The sequence below is a fragment of the Musca domestica genome, unplaced genomic scaffold (assembly GCF_030504385.1).
Source record: "Musca domestica strain aabys unplaced genomic scaffold, Musca_domestica.polishedcontigs.V.1.1 76, whole genome shotgun sequence".
Lineage (NCBI taxonomy): Eukaryota > Metazoa > Arthropoda > Insecta > Diptera > Muscidae > Musca > Musca domestica.
Window position 1 is genome coordinate 446,664 of NW_026712396.1, and position 13,497 is coordinate 460,160.

Consider the following 13,497-nt stretch of genomic DNA (forward strand, 5'->3'; position numbering starts at 1 on the left):
ATAGACACGTAGGAGTGTCCATAGGCTTCTACTCGTCGGGTCTACGCACGTTTTAAAGCCGCGCCTACGGGTCTATATACGAGTTAAAGCCGCGCCTACGGGTCTAATTATATACGAGATGACGACGCGCCTGAGGGTCTATATACGAGTTGAAGACTATAGACACGTAGGAGTGTCCATAGGCTTCTACTCGTCGGGTCTACGCACGTTTTAAAGCCGCGCCTACGGGTCTATATACGAGTTAAAGCCGCGCCTACGGGTCTAATTATATACGAGATGACGACGCGCCTGAGGGTCTATATACGAGTTGAAGACTATAGACACGTAGGAGTGTCCATAGGCTTCTACTCGTCGGGTCTACGCACGTTTTAAAGCCGCGCCTACGGGTCTATATACGAGTTAAAGCCGCGCCTACGGGTCTAATTATATACGAGATGACGACGCGCCTGAGGGTCTATATATACGAGTTGAAGACTATAGACACGTAGGAGTGTCCATAGGCTTCTACTCGTCGGGTCTACGCACGTTTTAAAGCCGCGCCTACGGGTCTATATACGAGTTAAAGCCGCGCCTACGGGTCTAATTATATACGAGATGACGACGCGCCTGAGGGTCTATATATACGAGTTGAAGACTATAGACACGTAGGAGTGTCCATAGGCTTCTACTCGTCGGGTCTACGCACGTTTTAAAGCCGCGCCTACGGGTCTATATACGAGTTAAAGCCGCGCCTACGGGTCTATATACGAGTTAAAGCCGCGCCTACGGGTCTAATTATATACGAGATGACGACGCGCCTGAGGGTCTATATATACGAGTTGAAGACTATAGACACGTAGGAGTGTCCATAGGCTTCTACTCGTCGGGTCTACGCACGTTTTAAAGCCGCGCCTACGGGTCTATATACGAGTTAAAGCCGCGCCTACGGGTCTATATACGAGTTAAAGCCGCGCCTACGGGTCTAATTATATACGAGATGACGACGCGCCTGAGGGTCTATATATACGAGTTGAAGACTATAGACACGTAGGAGTGTCCATAGGCTTCTACTCGTCGGGTCTACGCACGTTTTAAAGCCGCGCCTACGGGTCTATATACGAGTTAAAGCCGCGCCTACGGGTCTAATTATATACGAGATGACGACGCGCCTGAGGGTCTATATATACGAGTTGAAGACTATAGACACGTAGGAGTGTCCATAGGCTTCTACTCGTCGGGTCTACGCACGTTTTAAAGCCGCGCCTACGGGTCTATATACGAGTTAAAGCCGCGCCTACGGGTCTAATTATATACGAGATGACGACGCGCCTGAGGGTCTATATATACGAGTTGAAGACTATAGACACGTAGGAGTGTCCATAGGCTTCTACTCGTCGGGTCTACGCACGTTTTAAAGCCGCGCCTACGGGTCTATATACGAGTTAAAGCCGCGCCTACGGGTCTAATTATATACGAGATGACGACGCGCCTGAGGGTCTATATATACGAGTTGAAGACTATAGACACGTAGGAGTGTCCATAGGCTTCTACTCGTCGGGTCTACGCACGTTTTAAAGCCGCGCCTACGGGTCTATATACGAGTTAAAGCCGCGCCTACGGGTCTAATTATATACGAGATGACGACGCGCCTGAGGGTCTATATATACGAGTTGAAGACTATAGACACGTAGGAGTGTCCATAGGCTTCTACTCGTCGGGTCTACGCACGTTTTAAAGCCGCGCCTACGGGTCTATATACGAGTTAAAGCCGCGCCTACGGGTCTAATTATATACGAGATGACGACGCGCCTGAGGGTCTATATATACGAGTTGAAGACTATAGACACGTAGGAGTGTCCATAGGCTTCTACTCGTCGGGTCTACGCACGTTTTAAAGCCGCGCCTACGGGTCTATATACGAGTTAAAGCCGCGCCTACGGGTCTAATTATATACGAGATGACGACGCGCCTGAGGGTCTATATATACGAGTTGAAGACTATAGACACGTGGGACGGTCCATAGACTTCTACTCGTCGGGTCTACGCACGTTTTAAAGCCGCGCCTACGGGTCTATATACGAGTTAAAGCCGCGCCTACGGGTCTAATTATATACGAGATGACGACGCGCCTGAGGGTCTATATATACGAGTTGAAGACTATAGACAAGTAGGAGTGTCCATAGGCTTCTACTCGTCGGGTCTACGCACGTTTTAAAGCCACGCCTACGGGTCTATATACGAGTTAAAGCCGCGCTTACGGGTCTAATTATATACGAGATGACGACGCGCCTGCGGGTCTACACGTAGGAGCGTCTATAGGCTTCTACACGTCGGGTCGACGCACGTTTTAAAGCCGCGCCTACGGGTCTATATACAAGATAAAGCCGCGCCTACGGATCTATATACGAGATAAAGTCGCGCCTAAGGGTCTAATTATATACGAGATGAAGGCGCTCCTACGGGTGTATTTATATACGAGTTGACGTCGCCACACCAGTTGGTCTTGATATCGACGAGTTGAAGCCAGGCTAGCTGGTCTAGATATAGACGATGCATGTTTTTCGTTTGATGTAAAATTTTCATGATTGTGATTTTCTTCTGTGCGATATTATGTTGTTGGGTTTCTATGTTAATCCCATTAGATCTTGAACCCTGAATCCTCTGATTCACAAAGGCACACACACACACATTGTACACCCAATAAAAAGTCATTATAAACTCATTTGTTATATTTTTGTATTGTGGATAATTGTTCCAATTTTCCCTTTGTTCTGTTTCGCCCCGGTCAAACATTTCCTTGATCAAGGCAACAAATGTATTGAATTGAGCAATGGTTAAGCAATTTTCATGGTATTAAAAATGGTAGCGATTTGTGGGCAATGACATCCTTGCATATCGCAAATATTGTATTGGCCTTGGCAATTCAATAGATTCCTGTCAAGAAAGAACAAACAAAATTCTGTCAAAATATTTTAATTTTCTGGGAACTTGAACTCACCAAAAATGGCTATTATTGCCGGTTCGCGATTTTGTTTCTGGTGTCTGATTTCATCCAACACCTATTATTTATCCAGGTTTTCCAATAGCTTACCCAGCAGTATTGGAAAATTCATTTTTTCCGAAACATTTCTTTTTAATGACAATTGTCTTTTCACAAATATTACGACGAACAGTCTTTGCATAATTGTGCAGAAATTTGGAAGCCATCAAACAATGGAGGAGGCCATGGCATTTTCCAACATCATAATTTCTTTTTCGCCCACAACATTAGCCAAGGATGCAAAAACTTCATCCTCCAAAGGATGTTGCGCAGCCAAATGTTTTGTAACTTCTACGTATTGTTTCATGTTCCTCCTTGGACCATCGGTCTAAAGCTTTCGTTTAGAACAAAAACGCCGAATTTTCCTGTTTCGTTGATTGAAAAAATGTATTAAAAACTTCATTCCTTGTTTTTCTGCTTTTTAAATTTTTCCAGCCGTTGACTTTTATTGCGTTTTGTAAATTGAACGTTTTTGTTGTTTTTTCGCGGTTATTGCACTTTGCTAAAGTTTTTGAGGTTTGGCGCTTTATTATTTTAAGGAAATTTGAAAAGTTTTGATGTACTTACCCCGATTTTCTTCCTTCCGAGTTTTTGCTGCTGCCGGTTCAGTTTTAAATTTTCACAAATATGAATTGTCAAATATAATTTGATAGGGTATGTTCAGTGTGATAGTCAATTGGAATACAGGGTTACCGTGTTGTTCGTAAACAATACATGTAAAATAAAATAAAATAAATGAATATATTTTTAAATAATATTTATGGGGGGCTATCTAAGAAATGAACGTGGATCTCTAGGGGTTATTTTTTGGAGGCCTAACAAGCAATAAACGTGAATTCTAATAATATATTTTTGGACGTTTACCAGAGCAATAAACGTGAATGTTTTATGTATATTTTTGAAGATGGCCAAAGCTGTAAATGAAGGATATATTTTGGGGTCTAAGATACTAATCAACGTGAATTTTTGAGGATCCATCAGTGTAGTAAAAGTGAATATTTAAAGGACATTTTGGAAATCCCTCGGAGTAGTAAACTTAGATTTTTTAGAATGATTTTGGGAGTCTTCTAGATTAGAAAACGTGGATTTTTAAAGGATACTCTTGATGTGGATTTTTAAAGGATATTTGGGAGAACACCTTAGGATTTTGTATGTATGTACTCCCAAAAGAAACCACCATAGTATGGAGGGATATTATGTTTGTCATTCCGTTTGTAACACCTCGAAATAAATATTTTAGACCCCACAAAGAATATATTTTCTTGATCAGCATAAAATTCTATATCGATTTAAAATTCGATAATCGATTTATCGATGTCCGATCCGATGTGGAAATCACTCTACCTTCCGAATGAATTGAAGAAGATTGATAAAATTTTACTCAAATGTATGTTATGTCTGCAGACTTTTGGTATTAAAAATGGGCCATGTAAGTCCACGTTTTGTTATAGGCCCCATATAACGGCAACTCCCGATATTCGGTATTTTTATGATTTTTCAAACGGAATGACAAACTTAATATACCCTCCATACCATAGTTGTGTTCCAATACTTTTTTAGTAGTAAAACTAGCAGAAGAGATATTTCTATATTTTCATTTGTCTATGTCTCATTTAGGTTTGCTCAAAAAATAAGGGAACGGAAAATTAGCAGAAATGCGATAAAATGTCAAAATTCAAAATTCCAAAAGTAAACAGCCTAAATCGGACTGGTGAAACCTTACTGAAAAGAGCGCCAAACATTTAAAAAATGAGTATTGAAGACGACAAGTTAAAATAAATAATTTATAATAATAATTAATAATCTGATTCCTCATTCAGCCAGTCCTCTTCACTGCTGGAATCATCCAAAAGTGAATACATCAGTTGCTCCATATTTTCTCTTTTTGTTTTTTGCACGACAAATATTAGTTTTTCCTTTAGTTTTCAAGTTGATCATTTTCTATATTGAAATGTATCAATACATTTTTCAACCTTGTTAGCCCTGCCAATTAAATATCAAATTTACAATATGCACATTTCTGCTCGGCCAAATTCATGTAGCTAAAACAAGCAGAAATGTGCATCACTCAGCGCCATTTTTTTCTCGAGAGAGCTGCAAGTTTTGCTAGTTTTTGGAGTACGGGAACGCGTTGTAGCAGAATTAGTGCTAATTAGTACTAATTTGCAGGTTCTGGAACACAACTATAGTGTTAATTTTTGAGTGAACTTACTTTTTTACACTCTGAAATGCACTGGAATTTTGAAAAAGAGAGCTTTTTGACTGAGAAGTCAATTTCGTCTTCTCTCTCATTTGAAAATTGTTTGTTTTGACAACAAAACAGAAAAAAAAATTAAAAACAATTGAAGGTATAAATGCGTACGACTTAGGAACACATTCTGAACGATTCTTCCATAAATCGGGCAAAGAAAGTTTGCAAAAGAAGAAACAAAATATTACTCAGAAATGAAGAATATCATTAAAAAAAATATAAAAAAGTGCAATCAATATTTGGTTTTTGGTGAGGTGAACTTTTGACAGTTCGGGCAAACAAGGCATCAATTCGCATCGTGGATAATTTTCATAAGAAAAATGTATTAAATATACGTTGGTCGGTATGTTTCACATGTAGAACATAGCTTTTGAATCTATAGGATTGGTATCCATAGAAAATGCACAAATTATGCCTAATTTTGTCAACTAATTATGCATATAAGAACAATACTTAAAACTGGAGGGGTTTGCTTTTTATTTGTATTGTTATACCCTTCCTCTTGGAGGGTACATGGAATTTGTAGCACATTAAATTTCAGGATAGAGATGTTATGCCCTCGGTCGGTGAAAGTTAGTTCATTGATAAGCATAAACGAGTAAAAAAGCTGTAAGTTCGGCCGGGCCGAACTTTTAATACCCTCCACCATTTGCTACAAATTTGGCAATTTCAAAAAATTAAACCCGTTAAAAATTCTGTCAAAATCTTAAAAATACCGAATGCTTATACGACGACGTGGGCCTGCATAGGCAACTTTTGTCATAAATTATTAAATATTTAAATGAGAAACTTCAAGAAAAATCTGTTTATAAAGTAGCTAAAATCATCAAAATACCGAATATGGGGGGTACCGTTATATGGGGGCTATACGAAGACGTGGACCTGCATAGACAATTTTCTGGCATGGGCTGAAGTATCCATTACGAACTTCACATGCGAAATTTGAAACAATCCCTGTAAATAATGTCGCTAAAATCATTAAAACCGTTATATGGGGGCTACCGTTATATGGGGGCTATATGACCGTTATATGGGGGCTATATGAAGACGTGGACCTACATTGCTCATTTTTTGACTTTGGATGTAGTATCCATTACGAACTTCAAATACCAAATTTGAAACGATTCCGGTAAACAATGTCGCTAAAGTCATCAAAATACCGAATATCGGGGGTACCGTTATATGGGGGCTATATAAAGACGTAGACCTACATGGCTCATTTTTTGGTTTAGGATGTAGTATCCATTACGAACTTCAAATACCAAATTTGAAACGATTCCGGTAAACAATGTCGCTAAAATCATCAAAATACCGAATATCGGGGGGTACCGTTATATGGGGGCTACACGATGACGTGGACCTGCACAGATAATTTTCTGTCTTAGGCTGTAGTATCCATTACGAACTTCAAATGCCAAATTTAAAATAATTCTGGTGAATAATGTCGCTAAAATCATCAAAATACCGAATATCGGGAGGTACCGTTATATGGGGGCTATATGATAACTTGGACCTACATGGCCCATTTACGAACTTAACCTGCCTACTGGGAAAATATACATTTGTGCAAAATTTTAGCCTTCTATCTCAATTTGTTCGAAAGATAGCGTGATTACAACAGACAGACAGACAGACGGACAGACAGACAGACGGACATGGCTAAATCGTCTTAGAATTTTACGCTGATCAAGAATATATATACTTTGTTGGGTCTGACATGAGTATTTCTAGGAGTTACAAACGGAATGACAAAATTAATATACCCTCCATAGTATGGTGGAGGGTATAAAAAGGAATTGGATTTCGGGTGTCTCGATGCTATGTCACGATATCGTGACATAACATATTTTTCCACTACCAACGCCATCTATTGAATAAAGGAAACAATGTATTGTCCCATCCAAAGACATATAATATAATAAGATGGGACAAAGACATAAAACTATAAAGACTGGACAAAATGCATATGGGCTTTAATTATTCCATCAGGTAATAGATGGCAGGCGACATAACAGAAATGCATTGGAAATTTTTGAAAAATATGTTATTCCGATATCGCCGAAAAATGGCGGAAATTTGCGGAAAAAATATCAAGTATGATAGACATGCTCTCAAAAATCTATTCCAGAGTATTTCCTTGTTCATTGAGTCAATAAAAATCAACAACAACCCTTAAAAGTGTCAGCTCTGTTAAAATATAACATAATGCTATGTCACGATATGGTGACATAACATATTTTCCACTACCAACGCCATCTATTGCAAAAAAGTAACAATGTATTGTCCCATATTATTATATTATATATCTTTGGTCCCATCTTATTATATTATATGTCTTTGGTTTCGTCAAAGACATATAATATGTCTTTGGTTTCGTTTTATTCTATTTTATGCCATTGCTATTTTTCTAGCATTTAAAACAATGGCAATACTTTGACATACGTAGGAATTGAAGACTTCAACCACAATTAAAATGATATTTGTAATGACATATAGATGGCGCCTTCTGGGGGACAAACAATGTAGACAATTGTCACTGAATGAATGAACAATGCATCTTTCAACGTCACTATTGGGGTTACATGATGCAAGACCGGACAAAGTAATTATTTCTTTTTCCGAACATTGCTATCATTATTTTCCCCATGCTTGACACTATTCTAGTCATTTCATAAAACACTGAATCTTTTAAGATTAATCTCTAACCTGCGAATTTTTGACACGTGATACTGTCCACTTTTACCATGTTCTCATAAGGTCATTGTCCCCCCATTAAGTGTCAACATGCGATTGCAATCGTTTCGAACTTCAATTCATTTAGTAATCCTGAATGATATGGAATATTTCTGTTTTCAAAAAGACTTAGTCACCGTTGAGTACTTGTACCCACCAAGTCGTACAACCGTCGTACGGTAATGTATGCATGTGTTATGAGAGCGGCGCATTAAACAGGAATGAGCATGGCAAATAAAGTGGATGGATAATTGTTTATCGTGCGATCGGTTGGTTGGTTGGTCAGTTAGTTGGCTGGTTGGTAAGTCAGTCAATACATTTGGTGTAAAGTACATTTGTTTGCTGTGTTCAAATTTGACATCACGTCTAGAATTTTAATTAATTTCGAGCAAAAAGGAACAGAAAACACCCGCACACACTCACTCTCTTCAGAGAAAACAGAACAGCATTGTTGGGAATTTTAACAGAAACTCTGATGATGTTGATTGAGTTGTTGTGTGCGGTTTTATGCATTCCCATCGTGGGTACTTTTTTTTTCTTTGGACTTCCTTTGTCATTTTGACACATGAGCGATATATGCTTGTCCACTTGGAGTAAGTCCTGTGTTTTTTTATGACAAAGGAAAGAACAGGTATTGAAAAAGGTGGGCTGAAACAGTACTGTGCTACATTCTCGAATTTTTTCGATGCTAACATGTTTTTGCTGTAAGAAGCGCCTCTACATGTTTTTCACATTAGCTATTTTATACCCTCCACCACGCTATGTAGGGTATATTCTAAGACGATTTAGCCCTGTCCGTCTGTCTGTCTGTCTGTCTGTTGTAATCATTGAACGAATTGAGATATAAGGCTAAAATTTTGCACACAGGTTTATTTTTCCAGTAGGCAGGTTAAGTTCGTTAATGAGCCACGTAGGACCACGTTTGCATATAGCCCCCAAATAACGGTACCTCCCGATATTCGGTATTTTGATTATTTTAGCGACCTTATTCAACGGAATTGTTTCAAATTGGGTATTTGAAGTTCGAAATGGATATTACAGCCTAAGACAGACAATTATCTGTGCAGGTCCACGTGTTCGTATAGCCCCCACATAACGGTACCTCCCTATATTCGGTATTTTGATGATTTTAGCGACATTATTCAACGGAATTGTTTCAAATTTGGTATTTGAAGTTTGTAATGGATACTACGACCTATGACAGAAAATTGTCTGTGCAGGTCCATGTCTTCGTATAGCCCCCATATAACGTTACCTCCTGATATTCGGTATTTTGATTATTTTAGCGACATTATTCGCCGGAATTGCTTCAAATTACGTATTTAGAGTTCGTAATGGGAACTACAGTCTGTGACAGAAAATTGTCTATGCAGATCCAGGTCTTCGTATAGGCCCCATATATCAGTACCTCCCTATATTCGGTATTTTGACGATTATAGGTACAGTACCCACCGAAATTGTTTGAGATGTCGTATTGAAAGTTCGTAATGGATGCTACAGCTTGTGACCGAAAATTGTCTATGCTGGTCCAGGTCTTCGCACAGCTCCAATTTAACGGCACCTCCTTATATACGATATTTTGATGATTTTAGCTACATTATTCGCCGTTTATTTCAAGTTTCGAATTTGCTTAATGGCTTATGACAAACAATGCCTATGTATGTCCACGTCGTATAGACCCCAATATAACGGCTATATTCGGTATTTTTAAAATTTTAACAGAATTTTTTAAGGATTTTATTTTTTGAAAATTTCCAAATTCGTTGCAAATGGTGGAGGGTATTAAAAGTTCGGCCCGGCCGAACTTACTGCTTTTTAACTTGTTTTTCTTTGGACTTCCTTTGTCATTTTGACACATGAGCGATATATGCTTGTCCACTTCATGCAAGTCCTGTGCTTTTTTGTGACGGAGGAAAAAGCAAATAATAGCAAAGATCGGCTGAAACGGTACGGTGATACATCCTCGAAGTTTTTCCATGCTAACATGTTTCTGTTGTGAGCAGCGTTTTTCACATTAGCTATTTTTATACCCTCAAAATTCTACCCTCTAAATTCTATAGAGTGTATATTAACTTCGTCATTCCGATTGTACCTCCTCGAAATATTCATGAAAGACCATACAAACTATATATGTTGTGGATCAACGTAAAATTCTAAGACTATTTAGTGATGTCCGTCTGTCTGTCTGTTGTAATCACGCTATCTTCCAAACAAATTGAAATAGAAGGCCAAATATTTGCACACATGTGTATTTCCCCAGTAGGCAGGTTAAGTTCGTAAATGGGCCATGTCGGTCCAAGTTTTCGTATATTCCACATATAACGGTACCTCCCGATATTCGCTATTTTGACGATTTTATCGACATTATTCGCCGGAATTGTTTTAAATTTCGTATTTGAAGTTTGAAATGGATATTACAGCCTAAGACAGAAAATTGTCTGTGCAGGTCAACGACTTCGTATAGCCCCCATATAACAATCCCCCTAATATTCTGTATTTTGATGATTTTATCGTCATTATATTTATTTTTTAACTGTCTATGCAGCTCCAGGACTTCATATAAGTCCCATATATATTCGGTATTTTAACGAGTTTAGGTACAATACCCACTTAAATTGTTTGAGATGTCGTATTTAAAGTTCGTAATGGATGATACAGCCTATGACAGAAAATTGTCTATGCTGGTCCAGGTTTTCGCACAGCTCCGATATAATGATGATTTTATGATGATTTAAGCTACATTATTCACCATTTATTTCGAGTTTCGAATATGGTAATGGCTTATGACAAACAATGCCTTTGTAGGTCCACGTCGTATTGTTGAAGAGTGATATGAACTCCCAAAATAACCCTTTGCTATATGAAATATTGGAACATCAATATACCTTTGTATTCTATGTTGTTTATTGAAAACATAAAATTACTTACTTTCGTTGAAACCTTTAATACAATAACAGGTTATGGGCCTCCCCTTCCGCGTATAATTTGTTTTCTTGTGTGATTTCGCGTATAGAAAAAAGGATTAAACAATGTCGACCAACCAAATTAAAGGATTATTCCAGCGTTGAAGAGTACGTGAATGAGATAATCAATTCAGCACACAAGCTAAGATTGGGAATACAAAGTTCCAGTATTAAAATCACGGCTGATTCAATCAAATTGAAATTGCTTCAAGACATAAAAACGGAATCAACGGATGTGGTCTTTGCTAGCAATAAGAATGTGAAGAAAAATAAGATCACTTGCAGCATTTTCCTACCTATTTTTCCTTAAGTTATATTTTCAAATGCAGGATTAAGGACAATTTGCTTGTTGGACACAATTTCGACCGGAGTTTGATATAGTTTGGTATTTGTTGTTTTGTTTAGGTTTGAAGGTATTGAAGATCCCCTGAAGGGTTGTTGAAAAAATCCAATTTTTTTCTTTTTTATAACCTCAGCTATATGGCTAAAGAGGCTAGGCAAATAAAACCGTCACACGCTGCCCGAATGTTGCTCTGCGGCATTTTGGCCCATTCCCGGCGAAGCGCTTGCTTGAGGTGATCGACACTTTGGTATTTTTTAGTGCCAACCTTGCTTTCCAAAATACTCCACTGACACAATAGTTCAACGGATTGGTATCCGAAGATTTTGGTGGCCTTTGTGCGCTGGAAATGAAGCGAGGAACCTCATCTTGTAACCATTCTTGGGTGAATGCGATGGTGCTGAGTGCGATGGTTCTGAGTCCTGTTGGAATGTCCAAGGTCTGCGGCCAAAATGTTTGCATGCTCAAGGCTTTAATACACCCTCCACAATATTTTCGCGATAATATTTGGCATTTTTCCTGATGCCACGGTTGATTAATACGAGAGGAGAGCGACGATAGGCTGTTATGGCGGCCCACACCATCACAATGGCCGGTGCTTCAGTTCTGGTGGTCAACGAAAGGTGCACATTTTCAGCTGACCTCTTTGGCAAGTAAACACGATCATTTTGTTTGTTTACACACTGCCGGACAACGAATGTTATCTCATCGAAGAAAACCAAATTCGGCAGTTCACCACTTTCGGCCAAGCGAAGCAATTCTTTATCTCTTTTGACTCTATTTTCTGTTCTTACTGTTGCGGTGTAAGTTCTTGCACTTTTTGGAATTTCAATGGCTTTACCCCGAGCTTATTTTTCATTATTTGCCGAATGGAATATTGCGATATGTTCAGCTCACGAGCCAGCCAGCTTCGGCCACTGCGATGCGGGTTTCGATCAGGTCGCTTCTTTACTTTTCGAACCATTTCTGCTGATGTTGCTGTTTTCTTCCATCCACTTCCTTGACGTCGGGCTACGCTACCAGTACCTGTATCACGGTAACGAGCGATGATACCAGGCACAAAAGATTTATTCACATTTAAATGCTGGAGTGCTCTAACGATAGCCACTTGTGGTGTGTCCAGCCAAATATAAAGAAATCACTCTATCACGCTTGATCACGCTTCCATCACGAATAACTTTTTTCTGGAAAATTCTCACCAAAATGCTTTTGTACCATTGTAAACAATATAATGATCTGTCACTGGAATAATTTTAGCATCTGTCGGACGAGTGGCTTATAAATGACAGCATTCTGAAATTAAAATTTAATTAAATAACTAACATTTATAAAATAATTTATAGCACTCTTACTAATAACAGATATTTCTAAATCTATTTTTATACCCTCCACCATAGTATTGTCATTCCGTTTGTAACATCTCGAAATATACATTTTAGACCCCACAAAGTATATATATTCTTGATCAGCATAAAATTCTATATCGATTTATAAATGTCCGTCCGTCTATCCGTCTGTCCGTCTGTGGAAATCACTCTAGCTTCCGAACGAAATGAAGTAGGTTGATAAAATTTTATTCAAATGTGTATTATGTCTGCAGGACTTTTGGTATTGAATGTGAACCATGTATGTCCACGTCTTCGTATAGACCCCTTATAACGGTACCCTCCGATATTTGGTATTTTGATGATTTTAGCGACATTATTTACCGGAATTGTTTCAAAATTGGTACTTGAAGTTCGTAATGGATACTACAGCCTAAGACAGAAAAAGAGCTATGTAGGTCCACGTCTTCGTATAGCCCCCATGTAACTGTATCCCCCGATATTCGGCATTTTGATTAATTTAGCGACATTATTTACCGGAATTGTTTCAAATTTGGTATTTGAAGTTCGTAATGGATACTACAGCCTCAGACTGGAAATGGGACATGCAGATCCAAGTCTTCGTAGAGCCCCCATATAACGGTACCTCCCGATATTCGGTATTTTGATGATTTTAGCGACATTATTTACCTGAATTATTTCAAATTTTGTATTTGAAGTTCGTAATGGATACTACAGCCTCAGACAGAAAATGAGCCATATAGGTCCACGTCTTCGTATAGCCCCCATATAACGGTACCTCCCGATATTCGGCATTTGGATGATTTTAGCGACATTATTTACCGGAATTGTTTCAAAATTGATAT

The 13,497-nt window shown here is 38.6% G+C and overlaps 1 long non-coding RNA gene across 1 annotated transcript; it reads right to left on the minus strand.

Moving 5' to 3' along the window:
* Positions 1–2,697: 2,697 nt before the first annotated feature.
* Positions 2,698–3,700, minus strand: LOC131806456 (uncharacterized). Its single transcript, XR_009344044.1, has 3 exons — positions 3,587–3,700; positions 2,978–3,521; positions 2,698–2,913 (listed from the first exon to the last, which is right to left on the minus strand). It is a non-coding gene; the product is annotated as an uncharacterized LOC131806456 (long non-coding RNA).
* Positions 3,701–13,497: the final 9,797 nt, after the last annotated feature.